This window comes from Oncorhynchus mykiss, chromosome 4 (assembly GCF_057628025.1).
Source record: "Oncorhynchus mykiss isolate SJ-2025 chromosome 4, ASM5762802v1, whole genome shotgun sequence".
NCBI classification, from domain to species: domain Eukaryota; kingdom Metazoa; phylum Chordata; class Actinopteri; order Salmoniformes; family Salmonidae; genus Oncorhynchus; species Oncorhynchus mykiss.
The window spans coordinates 55,845,990-55,861,895 of NC_143025.1; the positions used below are offsets into that span (position 1 = coordinate 55,845,990).

The window sequence follows — 15,906 nt, forward strand, 5'->3', positions numbered from 1 at the left end:
ACCCTACCCTTATCAATTCTGAGTTAATGCCTAAACATAACCTTAAAACACTTTGACATTTGATCTTAGCAACAATTTCAAAATTTGACGTTTGAAAAACATGAGACTGTGAGAGCTAGTTGGTGTGTGTAGGCTGTTCTCAAACGCTAAGAACGGAATTTGACGTTTGAAAAACATGAGCCTGTGAGAGCTAGTTGGTGTGTGTAGGCTGTTCTCAAACGCTAAGAACGGAATTTGACGTTTGAAAAACATGAGACTGTGAGAGCTAGTTGGTGTGTGGAGGCTGTTCTCAAATGCTAAGAACGGAATTTAACGTTTGAAGAACATGAGACCGTGAGAGCTAGTTGGTGTGTGTAGGCTGTTCTCAAACGCTAAGAACGGAATTTGACATTCTACCAGTCATTACAGGAGCAGTAAGCCTGATAATCGGAATATTGGGAAATAGTTTTCTTCCTGACCTACAAGTAGATAACACAGCTATGCAGTGGGCATAAGAAACATGTCATGTCATGAAACACACACACACACAATCACACACAAACACACACACACACACACACACACACACACACACACACACACACACACACACACACACACACACACACACACACACAGGAAACCTGTTACATACTGAAACGTGTGCATGGTTTCATAACAACAGCAGTTAGGAGCTAGGCGTACACCATTAGAGCTTATACTGCTCAGGATGTGCCCTTGCTTGTCTCTGGCTTCCTGCTTCCACTCACAAAGAGACTCCCCACGTTGACTCACAGACAGGCAGAGAGACAGACAGATAGACAGATGGACAGGCTGACAGACAGACAGGACAGGACAGGACAGGGTAGATGTGGGTAAATGTGTTATGTGATATGCTTGGCCACCTGTGATATGCTTGTCTGTGTGTGTGTGTGTGTGTGTGGGGGGGGGGGGGGGGGGGGAGGAGGGAGGGTGTGTGGAAGGGAGGGAGGGTGTGTGTGTGTGTGTGTGTGGCTGTCTGAAAATATGCCTGAAAAGCTGTCTACATCTGTTTCTCTCTCTGTCTCTATGCTCTTGAGTAAAGGTAATAAGTTACTGTTAAAACAAAACACAGCACACAACACTTGAGACCTCTGCATGCAACAGCTGCCCTGTCTGTTGACCTCTGTTTATGCACATGCATGTGTATATGTGTGTGATGGCCTACATCTGTTCCAAGGAATCCCCCTTAGTCAATGTAGTAGCATACTGTCTAGTGTGTGTGTCTTCGGGAGGCTGTGAGGTTCAGAGCAGGTTTAATTGGTGTCCGCCATGCCTCAGTGATAACCCAGTAGAGAGTGGGACAGACTGGGGCACTCACAGAGACAGGAATCCCTCCTCCACTTACTGTAGGGCTCTATCCAGCTCTCCCAGTCTATCTCTATCTCTCTGTCTCCCTACTCCAACTCAGGACTTTATCTGTCTCCCTGTTTCTCTTTCTCTTTATCTATTTCTCTCTCTCTCTCTCTCTCTGTCTCAATCTCTCATCATCTCTCAATATCCATCTGTCTTCTCTCCCTCTCTTCCTCGTCACCCACTCTTTCAGTCTCTCCCTGTCTCTCCATCCCTCTCCAGCCTCTTTATCTCTCAACCGCCCACCTTTCCCCTCCCTCTCTCTCCCTCTCTTCCTCGTCACCCACTCTTTCAGTCTCTCCCTGTCTCTCCATCCCTCTCTAGCCTCTTTATCTCTCCGTCGGTGGTATGGTTTTTCTGTCTGATGTACGTCCTTGACCGTGTCTCAGGGGCATGTAATGACCACAGCAGCACACAAAGCACTTGCTGGCATACACACGTGCACACACTTACGCATGGACGTATGCAACCACACACACACACAACTGAGTTTTACTCATCGTCTGTCTTTCTGTCTGTGTGAACTCAGTTTAAGGCTTATAGCCTGTCTTCTGCCTGTCTTTCTGTCTGTGTGAACTCAGTTTAAGGCTTATAGCCTGTCTTCTTTCTGCCTGCAGTATGAAGATCTGTTCCTGTCTGTTAGTGTTTTACAGTCTTGATCTCCTTTCTCAGGGCATGAACTTGACTCCAGGTGCAGTGTGGAGCGGAGTCAACCTGAGGGCATGGGCGGAATATACCGTCTGTATCCCATCCCCCCAGGTTTCTCCATCAAGCATGGAGACGCACACGGATGCAAGCATACACACACACACACATGCACACACAATCCTATGCCGTCACTCTCTTTTTCCAAGGCCATTGTGGAATCTTCATGGATAAAAGCCTACAGTCCAGTGGTCCCTCAGGTCAGTTCATCCTGTTGTCTGGTAGTGCTTTTAGAGATAGCGGTAAAGAGGAGGGATTTGGAGAGATTGGTGGATTATGGTGTGTGTGTGTGTGTGTGTGTGTGTGTGTGTGTGTGTGTTTAACTATTGTTGTGGGGACCAGCAGTCTCCAGAAGAATAGGAAACAAACAAAAATGTGCCATTTTGTTTGTCCCAACAAGGTCAAATGCTATTTCATGGGGGTTTAGGGTTAGAATTAGGTTTAGGGTTAGGTTCAGAGTTAAGGTTAGGTTTTTGAGTTAGATTAGGGGTTAGGAAAAATTTGATTTTGAATGGGACTGAATTGTCTGTCCCCATAAGGTTAGCTGTACATGATTGTGTGTGTGTGTGTAAATTGGTACTAAAGCCCTTAACAGCACAGCACACGCCAGACCTGATCTACTTCTAGCTTCAAAGGAAGCCCTGAGATCTCTCCAGAGCTCCTCAGAGAAATTAGAGCAATAAACACACACACCCACATCCTGGAAGAAACAAACTGTTGCCCTGACGACTGAACCCTGTCCATCAAGCCCGCCCTGCCGGGGACCGTCTGTTTCCACAATTTGTTTGTTCATTGACACAAACACACCAGAGACTGGACTTTTTTTTTGGGGGGGGGGGTATTTTCTTATAACTGCATCGTTGGTTAAGGGCTTGTAAATAAGTGTTTCACTGTAAGGTCACCTGTTGTAATCAAGGTGCATGTGACAAATACAATTTGATTTGACTAAGCAGCAGGGGTTATCTTCACATAGGGCCAAATGTATTAGATGTGATTGAGCCAACCCTAAGGAATTATGGGCCGGCTGATTTGAATGGTTGAGATAAGCTGTGACCACAGTGCTATGACTAGCCTTAGGGAAAGATGGCTGTGTTTCTGGTCCCTCGACACTTTCTCAAATCATGACTTAAGAATGTCTGTCCTAAAGCGCAGACATCTAACAGTGTCTGACTTTCTCAATAGTCATGACATCTGTAACGCTGTGCAATGAGAGTCGGGAAGCAAGTTCAGGGAGTGTTAATAAATAAACAACATAATACAAAATAAGAAACAGGAACAACGCACATGTAACGGATCTCGTCCTCCTCTTCTGAGAAGGAGTAGTGAGAGGACCAATGAGCAGCGTGGTAAGTGTCCATAATGTTTAATCAAACACGACAGAACACTGGAACAAAACAATAAACGTGAATAAACAAAACAGTCCCGTGTGGCAACAAGCACTGACACGGAAGACAAACACCCACAACTCAAAAGTGAAACCAGGCTACCTAAGTATGATTCTCAATCAGGGACAACGATTGACAGCTGCCTCTGATTGAGAACCATACTGGGCCGAACACAGAAATCCCAAATTATAGAAAAACTAACATAGACAACCCACCAAACTCACGCCCTGACCATACTAAAACAAAGACATAACAAAGGAACTAAGGTCAGAACGTGACAGCACAGATGTAACACAGAATCAACAACGCCTGGGGAAGGAACCGAAGGGAGTGACATATATAGGGAAGTTAATCAGGGAAGTGATGGAGTCCAGGTGAGTGATGAATCGCATGTGCGTGTAACGAATGTTACAGTTGTGCTCCATAATAAACAGGCTGGTGACCTAGATGCCAGAGAGGGAGCACACGTGACAGTACCTCCTCCCCGACGCATGGCTCCAGCCGCAGGACACTGACCAAAATGACGATCCCAGGGATTATGAGCGGACCGGCCACCTCTGCTGAGGCGCAGGATCCTGTCGCCGGCTGGGGCACGGGAACCTGACAGACCGACTGAGGCAGGGGAGCCTGGCGATCCGGTGAAGGTATGAACACCCAACAAACCGGCTGAGGTAGGGGAGCCTAGCGATCCGGTGAAGGTATGAACGCCCAATGAATCGGCTGAGGTAGGGGAGCCTAGCGATCGGTGAAGGTATGAAAGCCCAACGAACCGGCTGAGGCAGGGGAGCCTGGCGATCCGGTGAAGGCATGAAAGCCCAACGAACTGGCTGAGGCAGGGGAGCCTGGCGATCTGGCTGAGGCATGAGAGCCTGTAGTGGATCTTGGACCCGATGTCATTCCAACTGACAAAAAAAAAAACAAAAAAAAAAACAACAAAAAACACTCCTTGATGCTTCCCTTAGGTGAGGCGTTATTCTGTAACGATGTTCGCCTAGAGTTGGGAGGCAAGTTCAGGGAGCGAGTGTTTTAATAAACACAACATAATACAAACTAAGAACCACGAACAACGCACAGACATAACACAGAAACAATAACGCCTGGGGAAGGAACCAAAGAGAGTGACATATATAGAGAAGGTAATCAGGGAAGTGATGGAGTCCAGTTGAGTGATGACGCGCAGGTGCGTGTAACGATGGTGACAGGTCTGCGCCATAATGAACAGGCTGGTGACGTAGAGGCCGGAGAGGGAGCACATGTGACAACATCAATGTGGGATTCCCTAAAAAGTGACCTGCATATCGCCAGTTATTGTTTATTCCATGTGGGGTGAAAGCTCAGCAAAAGACTATGGTTGACTATCAGATTGGGATGCTCAGCACATGCCAAAGAGGTCGCATTCCCCAGGTCATTGCTGTAAATGAGAATGTGTTCTCAGTCAATTTACCTGGTAAAATAAGGGTAAACATTTAGCTGTATTTTGAAGGGCACTTTTTCATCTGAGGGTCTCAAAACCTCACAACCACACAACTGTATGTCACTGGAAGTAGAGTATATCAATAACCTCCACCAGTGTGTAACATTCAAACTGCTAGGCCTAACAGCAGCAGAGGCTCACCAGAACACCCTCAATACACAGACACAGGCTACCTCAGTCTTTCGAGAGGTGTGGAATTTGACAGGGCGATAATGTACAACCTTGCACTGTACGCCACAGAACAACTAAAAACCTAGCAGAGATCAATCAACACAACTTATTTTATCTCCTTTCCCAAAGAGGAAATGCAGATAAACACTCTCTCTCCAAGATCAATCCATGCCTGACACTAAAAACCTTAAGTGTGTCCCAAATGGCACGTTATATAGTGTTACCCTAAATAGTGCACTATATAGGGAATAAGATGCCATTTGGGACTTATCCCTGGTCTTTTATCCCAAGTCCCAGACAACCTAGAGAGACAGTGAACATAAATGTTTAAGTTTCGGGAGCTGGGAGTGCCTCCCAGAGCCTGTTCTCTCTGAGATAAATCATGCTGATATCAGATTGCCATGGGAGGAATGTCAACACCGCTGACATCTGACCTCTTGCCTTGTGTTTACAGTGTTGCGGCGATGACCTCCTGCTGTACTTGCCAGGACCTCCATCCACTCGGACCCGATCGAATGGAGATTTTATGGAGAGTACTTCACCCACTCGTGAGTAGAAAACGTATCGAACTACCAAGGTTGATAAGAGCAATGGTAATGAGTGGTTATGGTGGTGGTGGTGGGGATGATGGTGGTGGTGAACATGATTTTATGGAGGCTATTTCACTTTGTCCACCTGACTGGATTCTCTGGGAACCAGATTTGTTATATCTAACTAACTAGGCTAATAAGAGTAAAGGTAATTAGTGGTTATGATGACGATGGTGGTGATGGTGGTGATGATTATGGTGGGGATTGTGATGGTGATGGCAGTGGTGATGTTGATGAAGGTGATGAAGTGGTGGTGATGGTAATGGTAATGAAGTGGTGGTGATGGTAATGACAATGATGACAAATCATCCCAATAACTTTGATGTTGAAAGATAATGAGGGTGATACTGAGCTTGATGATCACAACGAAGACCATGATGATGAGTGATACACTTGCAAAATTCAGACTTCAGACAGGCCTTCTGCATAACATCGCACTGTTTCTCCAGACAAAGGACACTCAAAACTAATACTACCCCCTTTTCCCCTTTTCCCTGGCCTTAGAGTGGTTGGGCTACAGAGACCTGGGTAGGCTTTGAGGGGCGCAGTGGCTCAGTGGGTGAGTATAGAGAGGGTTAGTTAAATAAAGGTTCAATAAAAAATAGTATAGAGAGTAGAGATAAGATGTCCGTTTGGCCTGGAGACAGCTGCAACCACAACTGACACATCCAGAGGGGCCCTCTCAACGCCTTGCTACTGGCACCCGGCACGGGAAAGCACCTGGAATGAATGTCTCAGCTCTCCGGAGGGAATTACTTTTTTGGGAGCGAGGGATGGAAGAAATGATGGAGGGATTGGGGGGTTTTCTCAAAGGAATCTGCCATTCTTCAATCCCAAGATAGAACAAACCTCCTGGGATGCAAAAATGGGGTACAGGCTCTTTCTAGGCTTTCCCATCCTCCCCTTCATGATCTTCCCTCTCCCTCCCTCCCTCCATCCCTATGGAGGTGAGTGTGAACAGCTGTGATGTATATATGTCTGGGGCTCTATAATGTAGCCATGTCGTTAGGGCTGGACATTGCTAACATGTGTGTTTGTGCCTTTTTAAAGGAGCCTGCCACAGTTCAAAGAGGCTGCCGCTTAGGCTCTTGGCTGCATCCCAAATGGCTCCCTATTTCCTATATACTGTAGTAGCGTACTTTTGACCAGAGCCCTATGGTGCCATTTGGAACACAGCCCTGGTCCTTTTCTGGTCCCCATACCTGCTGTGCCTGTAAAAGACGAATAAAAAAGTAAGTCAAATTAAATGAATGTTCTACTACTTATACCTCCAAGAGAGAAAACAGGGGGGTCCCCGGGGCAATTGTGTGTGTGTGTATGTGTGTGTGTGTGTGTGTGTGTGTGTGTGTGTGTGTGTGTGTGTGTGTGTGTGCGTGCGTGCGTGCGGGAGGGCAGAAGTAGGAAAATGGGTGAGAAAGAGAAAATTGTATTTTGAGGGGGAGGGGTCGTGTAGCTAAATGTATCTATTGAAGTTCAGGCCCCTTGTTTGACACAGTCCATCTGTAGCCCATTTCCCTTTCCCCCAGCTGCACATGCTCACATGTACAGGAACAATAAGATTGAGGACCATAAATGATCTCTCTCTCACACTCCTCCTTTCCCTCTCTTCTGTTCCCACTTTTTTTTCATCTCTCTCAATTCAATTCAAGGGGCTTTATTTATATCCACCTCACTCTCTTTTGCTCCCTCTCCTTCTTCTCTACCCTCCATCTCTCTTTCTGTCTCGCTCTTTTTCATCTCTCTCTATCTCTCTCTTCCTTGCTCTACTCCCCATCTCTTTCTGTCTGCCTACTTAATTCCTCTCTCTTTGTTTTCACACTCTCTCTCCTCCCTTGTTCTAGTTCCTCCCCTTTCATGTCTCTCTCATCATACAGTAGCTGCTGACTCTGCAGCAGTAACCCTTATCACAGATACACCGCCATAAAAGGTATGAATTAATTGATTTCCTCTTAGCGAGAGAGAGGGTCATATCTCGTTCCGCTCTGGTTTCCGACAAGCCCCCTCCCTCATCCATTACACACAATCACACGCACTCGGACACATCCGCACGATCAAATGAAGACACACAAATGCGCACCCTTGAATGAACAAAACACATGCACAGACACACTCTCTCTCTCTCACTCCGTCGCCCCTCTCCCCACCTCCCTCTGTCTCTCATCGCGGTTGGCCCGCGGAGAGTGGAAGTATCAGTTGGCCACTGGGTGGGTCCCGTTGTGGTCTGGGTGTCCGTGGCGGTAAATGAAATATGGTAGCTGTCGCATTAGGAAATCCATTGATGTTACTGAGGGCCGGTGTACTCTGCGGCTCGGCTGCTGGAGCCACATCTGCTCCTGGTTAGGCGCCAATCCCCACAACCCAGACACCCCTGTAAGGGGATGGAGAGGTTGGGTGGTGGGGTGCTGGGAGAGTGGTGGTAGTCCAGCAGGGTAAGCCTGGGGTGAAATCAAGAAAACGGACCTCAGGGGTGGAGGTATTAAGTGGTTGGGTTAGGACGGGTGGTGACATGTTATAGACACGTGACAGGTGATTCAAAATGGAGGACTGAGATTGAGGTTGCATCCCAAATGGTACCCTGTTCCCTATGTGGTGGGAGTTCTCGGAGTGTTCCTGGAACGTTGTTGTGCAAGGTATGCAAGGTCAATGAGACAAGACATTAGCCTGCTCGCCAAAATATTGTTAACTGCTAACGACTTGTGCAGCGGAGCTGAAAATATCCACCTATTTGGGGGTATTTTGGGGGTACCTGCTATTGGAAGGTAATGGACTGTGATTGGGCAGTGATCGTGGCCTTGATAGAACGAGGCAGAGTGAAGACTGGTCTAAGAGCAAGGCTCTTAAGAGTTTAAGAATGAATTATTTACCGTAAGTAGCCTACGTTACATTTCAGCTGATGAACATGACTAAACACTGTTGAACAGACAATCAGATAGGCAGGCAGACAAACACACAGATGGATGGACGGACCCACAGACAAACAGACCCATAGACAGACAGACCCACAAACTTTAAACACCATCTGACTTCTCTGAGTCCATACAGTAGGAGGTTTTGTAAAGGGACAGATAAAAAGTGTCAAAAGTTGAACTACAGTATGGGTGACAGGTTGAATGAGTGAACGAGGAGAGCATTGAGACTGAGACAGATGATTCAGTTGATTTGAATCGGCAGTCACAGCTCTTTTAGAAAACGTTCCCAAAAGCACCCCAGTTCAGACAGGAGTCCTAAGGTCATCCGAACTCAGACAAAGAGTGATGAGAACGCTCACTTCACCCCAAACAAACCTCCAACAAACACTGTCCGCTCACCCATGGCAGGAAGTCCCAGACACAAACAGTGGGAGTGAGTCATTCGTCTGCTGACGACATTTTCAGCTAAGCATCTTCAGTATGTGACTCTAAGTAATCCATCTTGTTATTGTCATCTGTCTCCGGCCCACATTCTGTGTCTGTCCTCAGTGTGTCGTTTTCACATCATCTGTCAATAGTTCAGAGTGCATCAACGCTCATTCGTCTTGTGTGTACATCTACAGGGATCTAAAGAGTACTTTCTTCCAGAGCATTTACTGCTCATTATACCACAGCATTGTTGAATACTCATTTCTGATTGGCTAGAAGGGAATTCGTCTTGTGTGTGCATCTACAGGGATCTAAAGAGTACTTTCTTCCAGAGCATTTGTCACGTTCTGACCTTTATTTCCTTTGTTTTGTCGTTATTTAGTATGGTCAGGGCGTGACTTGGGGTGGGCAGTCTATGTTTGTTTTTCTATGATTTTGGGATTTTTATGTTTCGGCCTAGTATGGTTCTCAATCAGAGGCAGGTGTCGATAGTTGTCTCTGATTGAGAACCATACTTAGGTAGCCTGGGTTTCCCTGTTTGTTTGTGGGTGTTTGTTTCCGTGTCTGTATTTTTCACCACACGGTACTGTTTCGGTTTTGTCTTTTCACGTATTCTTTTATTGTTTTTGTATTTCATAGTGTTCAGTGTTTATGTTATGAAAAACGATATGGACACTTACCACGCTGCGTTTTGGTCCGATCCCTGCTACACCTCCTCTTCAGACGAAGAGGAGGAAAACCCTTACAGAAACACCCACCACACAAGAACCTAGCGGCGTGGTAACAGACAGCGGCAGCAGCAGCAGCAGCAGCAGCGGCCAGCATCACAAGACTCTTGGACATGGGAGGAGATTTTGAACGGAGAAGGACCCTGGGCACAGGCTGGAGGCAGCGAAAGCTGAGCGGCAGCGATATGAGGAGGCAGCACGTCAGCGCGACAGGTACGAGAGGCAGCCCCCAATTTTTTGGGGGGGGAGGCACACGAGGTGTGTGGCTAAGCCAGGTAGCAGACCTGAGCTCACTCCTCGTGCTTATTATAAGCAGCGCGTTACTGGTCAGGCACCGTGTTATGCGGTTAAGCGCACGGTGTCGCCAGTACGTGCCCATAGCCCGGTGCGCTATAGGGCAGCCCCCGAAAGTGTCATGCGAGTGTGGGCATCCAGCCAGGGCGTATGGTGCCTGCTGAGCGTGTCTGGTCGCCGGGACGCCGTTTTCGTTCCAGGGTATCCTACGCCGGCTCTGCATGCTGTGTCTCCGGGGCGCTGGGAAGGTGCAGTGCATCCTATGCCTGCGCTCCGCTCGTGCTGGACAAATGTGGGAGTGGAGCCTAAGGGAGAGGTGCACGTAGTAGGCACTAGATCTCCAGTGCTTACCCACAGCCCGGTTCAACCTGTACCTGCACTCTGGAGGGTCCGGGCTAGAGTAGTTATCCAGCCTGGGGGAGTGGTGCCAAGGCTGTGCACCAGAGCTCCAGTGCTCCCCCACAGCCCGGTCCTTCAGGTGCCTCCTCCTAACACCAAGCCTCCTGGAGGTCTCCCCAGCCTGGTGGGTCCTAAGGCAGCCCCACGCACCAGGCTGTCTCTCTGTCTCCTCCCTACAGGTGCTCCCGTCTGTCCAGAGCTGCTAGAGTCTCCTGTCTGTCCAGAGCCGCTAGAGTCTCCCGTCTGTCCAGAGCCGCTAGAGTATCCTGTCTGTCCAGAGCTGCTAGAGTCTCCCGTCTGTCCAAAGCTGCTAGAGTCTCCCGTCTGTCCAGAGCTGCTAGAGTCTCCCGTTTGTCCAGAGCTGCTAGAGCCTTCCTCCTCTCCAGCGCTGCTAGAGTCTCCCGTCTGTCCTGAGCCGCCAGAGCCGTCAGTCTGTCATGAGCCACCAGAGCCGCCAGTCTGTCATGAGCCAGCAGAGCCGCCAGTCTGTCATGAGCCGCCAGAGCCGCCAGTAAGCATGCAGCCGCCAGAGCCGCCAGGCCGCTTGGAGCCGCCAGTCAGCCAGGAGCTGCTGCCAGAGCCGTCAGCCAGCCTGGAGCTGCCAGAGCCGCCAGTCAGCCAGGAGCTGCCAGAGCCGCCAGTCAGCCAGGAGCTGCCAGAGCCGTCAGTCAGCCAGGAGCTGCCAGAGCCGTCAATCAGCCAGGAGCTGCCAGAGCTGCTTGTCACGCCGGCAATGCCAGAATCGCCTTTCACTCCAGAGCTGCCAGAGTCGTCCTTCACCCCGGCGCTGCCGGAGTCTCCCGCCTGTCCGGCGCCGCTGGAGTTAATATATTTTAGAGTAAGGCTGTAACGTAACAAAATGTGGAAAAGTCAAGAGGTCTGAACACTTTCCGAATGCACTGTATTATACTTTAGAACGTCACGCCCTGATCTGTTTCACCTGTCCTTGTGCTAGTCTCCACCCCCTCCAGGTCTTGCCCCTCTTCCCAATCATCCGCTGTGTATTTATACCTGTGTTCTCTGTCTGTTTGCTGCCAGTTCGTCTTGTTCGTTCAAGCTAACCAGCGTTTTCCTGTCTGCTCCTATCGTTTCCCAGCCTCTCTTTCCTCGTCCTCCTGGTTTTGACCTTTGCCTGTCCTGACCCTTTACCCGCCCGCCTGACCTCTCTGCCTGACCCTGAGCCTGCCTGTCACTCTGTACCTTTGCTCCACCTCTGGATTACTGACCTCTGCCTGTCCCTGACCCTGAGTCCGCCTGCTGTCCTGTACCTTTGCTGTACCCTGGATTTTCGACCCCTGCCTTGACCTGTCTTTGCCTGTCTGGTTGCTACAATAAACATTGTTACTTTGACAGCCTGCATCTGGGTCTTACCTTGATTCCTGATAACTTGTTATTTATGAGCCTTTCTAATGTCTTATAACAAGTTTTCCTGGATTTTTCACTCCAAAATCAAAGTTATAATATATTGAGAAGGCCAGATAACTGACCATCTGTTGTGTAGATCCACCTATGTGGGTAAATCCAAATTGAATGGAAAACAAAAGCGCCATATGATTTCATGATTTTATTAGGTGGATATATTTTCAATGCATGTTGGGTTGGGGTTGGGATAAGTAGCTGGATCTACACAATTAATGGCGTGGGAAGTGGATTCATCTTTACTTCATTTGTTGTCTGATATAATGATTGACACCTACGTTCTCATATCAGCAAAATAGCAAGATTAGTACTATAAAAGGTGATATACTAAACATCCTTTGATGTGAGTGAAACGGAACATCAGTTTCCCTACTTTATCCTGCAGTGAACTGCACATTCGCAATAGTTATAAAGCAGAGGTCATGTGAGGCAAGCACAACTACCTCATTCCCTCTTGTGTGTCCTGCCTGCTGCATTCTTGGCAGAGGATCAAGGTGAATACAGAGTAGAGCTCACAGAGCGGGAAGGGGGAGAGAGGGAGAAACAAAGAAGAAAAAGAGATAAGTAGGGAGAGAATGAAAGAGAGAGTGTTTAAACATGGGAAGAGAAAGAGGGAGAGAGGGGGAGAGAGGGAGAAACAAAGACAGAAGAAAAAGAGATAAGTAGGGAGAGAATGAAAGAGAGAGTGTTTAAACATGGGAAGGGAGAGAGGGGGAGAGAGGGAGAAACAAAGAAAGAAGAAAAAGAGATAAGTAGGGAGAGAATGAGAGAGAGAGTGTTTAAACATGGGAAGAGAAAGAGGGAGAGAGGGGGAGAGAGGGAGAAACAAAGAAAGAAGAAAAAGAGATAAGTAGGAAGAGAATGAGAGAGAGTTCAAACATGGAAAGAAACTGTTCCATGTTTAAAGTCCTAATTAGCAATCGCCTGGACTTGACTTCACTGTTTTAACTCCTCCTCCTCCCCTTCCCTTTGCTTTCAACCTCTTAATTAAATTAATAACCCCCCCTCCCTCTCTCCATCCCCCCTCTCTTCCTCTTTTCCTCCTATCCCACCTCTACCTCCCTACACACCTCCCTTTCTGAGACCAAGCAGACTTTTTTTCTTGTTACTCTTTCTTCGGAAGTTGGTCATTGTTGCAGGCTAAAGCTCTAGGATTTCCTCCCATTCTCTCTCCTTCCCAGTTCAGCGCTGCAATTAAAGCTTTGAAAGAAGAAGACCAGCTGTGAATGATGAGGTAGCTAGCTTCCATGTCGAATTGTAAGGGCACCACTTAGTGGCCACAGTCTGAAAGTACATCCACTTTCTTTATAGTGATTTTGTGGAAACACTCTCCTGTGTGGACCGTCACCAGACATTCCACATTTTTGTTGTAGCCCTGCTCTAGACTGGTCCTTGATCTGTTTGTCACAATTCCTATAGTTGTTGTTATGTTTGGCAATGCAACAACCACATGAGTTTGCTATAGCACTGTTACACAAAGGTCTCTGTGATAAGTCGATGAGTTGAATGAATTCATTAATCAGGTGTTGAGTGCAGGGGCTAGAACAAATAATGTGGACTGTCTGGCGGGCTTTCTAGGAAACACTTCAGTATACAGCTAGATTCACACAGACAAAGACCACACCTTCTGTTCCCAGAACATGGTTGGGTTACATTGACCGCACAGGAATTACTACTTGTCAAGGCAATTACAAGGTGCCAGGTTTTGACCTGGCGCTCAGGTCCTAAGTGTACCAACTGATAAACAAACCTGAAAGTAATAAACTGTGCAGCTATTGGCTTTTTAAATACACTTTTGGGGCAGAACCCTATGTATGTACTGTTTTGTACAAGCAATATCGGAGCTCTTTTGCAAAATGTAGATGTGGAGAGGCCCATCTCGCCATTGAGACTGGTTGATACACAAACACTTCCCTACAGAAACGTGTCTGTTCTTTTTGTAACTCTGGTTCCATTGCAACTGAAGCTCATGCCTTGCTTTACTGTGGGTTATGCAAAAACATTTCAGATGATATTTTCTGTCAGCTGTGCAGCCAAAATAAACATTTGAACGGTATTGATGAAAATAATAAAATATTAGATAATTTACTAGATAACAATAATGTGAATGTCTACGCCAAAGCCTGCCATCTTATCTTCCAATGGAGATGTTTCTTTTGAGTGCATAATTATCCTTTAAGCCACTGTATTTAGCCTTTTTTTGTTATTTTGTTGATGTATACATGTGCATGTGTATAGATGATATTATATATTATAGATGACGCCTGTACCATGTTTGACCATCATTGTTTTTGTGTCTGAAAACTCAATTTGAATACTCCAATCAGTTTTTTTTTTTTTATCTGTATTTTGTATTATTGTGGAGTAGCACTTAAATATAATTTTTGAACTCTAACAAACACACACACACACACACAAACACACACACAAACACACACACACACACAGTGGAAGGAACATTGGCAGTGGAAGGAACATTGGGTGATATGAAGGAAATGCGAAGAATGTATTAAACAGCCTTGGCAGTGCTTATCTCAGACTGCATGTGGGGAGGGACATCCTCAAAGCACAATACACACACACAATCACCCGCACACACCACAAACCACACCCACACACACACACACACACACACACACACACACACACACACACACACACACACACACACACACACACACACACACACACACACACACACACATAAAGGCAAAGACACATCACATGGATTCCACCACCCATACACACACTCACACAAACATTTTTTTTAATCAAAGACCAAATTGGGCAGCTGGGTGCATCGGGGTGGTTGAATTTGCATAATGTTATTTTTGTGTTACGGCGTAATCAATATAGAAGCCATATAATTGCTTGTATGGTAGGCAAATTTGCAGGTCACTCAAACACACATTCATACACATTTGCACGTGCACACACAAACACACACACACACATTATAAATACTTTATTTGAAGATACAAATCACATTACATCCCATACCGAAGCTTAATATATTCACATATATTTCAAATACATAATATGTACACTAATATTTGAAATAAATAGATTCACGATGTTAGTTTGGAGTGAATGCTGCCATCTATCCACAGTTTCTGGTTTGGGTAGGTTTTAATAGTCACAGTGCAAACAACATCCCTATACACTTCTTAATGAACTCAGTCACCGTGTCCGTGTATATGTCAAGGTTATACTCAGAGGCTAACAGGAACATATGGTCCGCGTGGTTAAAACAATCTTGAAGCCGAATGGTCAGACCAGCGTTGAATATACCTTAGCACGGGTACTTCCTGCTGGTGTTTCTGCCTATAGGAAGGGGGAACAAAATGGAGTCGTGATCTGATTTGCCAAAGTGAGGGTGGGGGAGGGCCTTGTATGCATCCAGGAAATGGGAATATCAGTGATCGTGTGTTTTACCAGAGCGAGTACTACAGTCAATGTGTTGATAGAACTTTGGTAGCGTTTTCCTCAAATTTGCTTTGATAAAATCCCCAGCTACAATAAATGTGACCTCAGGATATGTGGTTTCCAGTTTGCATACAGTCCAGTGTAGCTCCTTGAGGGGAAATATACACGGCTGTGACTGTAACCAAAATGAATTATCTTGGGAGGTAATATGGTCGGCATTTGATTGTGAGGTATTCTAGGTCGGGTGAACAAAAGGACTTGAGTTTCTGTTATCACAATCACACCATGAGTAGTTAATCATGAAACATACACCACACCTTTCTTCTTCCCCAGAGAGGTCTTTATTTCTATCTGCGCAATATACTGAGAATCCAGCTGGCTATATGGACAGGGCCAGTATGTCATGTGAGAGCCATGATTCAGTGAAACAGAGTATGTTACAGTCCCTGATGTCTCTCTGAAAGGAGATCCTAACCCTGAGCTCATCTACTTTAAGTAATATACTCGGAAGCAGTGGATGGGTGTGAACCCATCCTGAGTCGGACTAGAAGACTACTCCGATTACCTCTTCTACACCGGCGGCGTCTTGGAGCAGCCTTTGGGCTT

General features: G+C 46.7%; 1 pseudogene; it reads right to left on the reverse strand.

The window, feature by feature from the left end:
- The window catches only part of LOC149984076 (uncharacterized), a 48,408-nt pseudogene extending 44,138 nt beyond the window's left edge, over positions 1–4,270 (reverse strand).
- Positions 4,271–15,906: the final 11,636 nt, after the last annotated feature.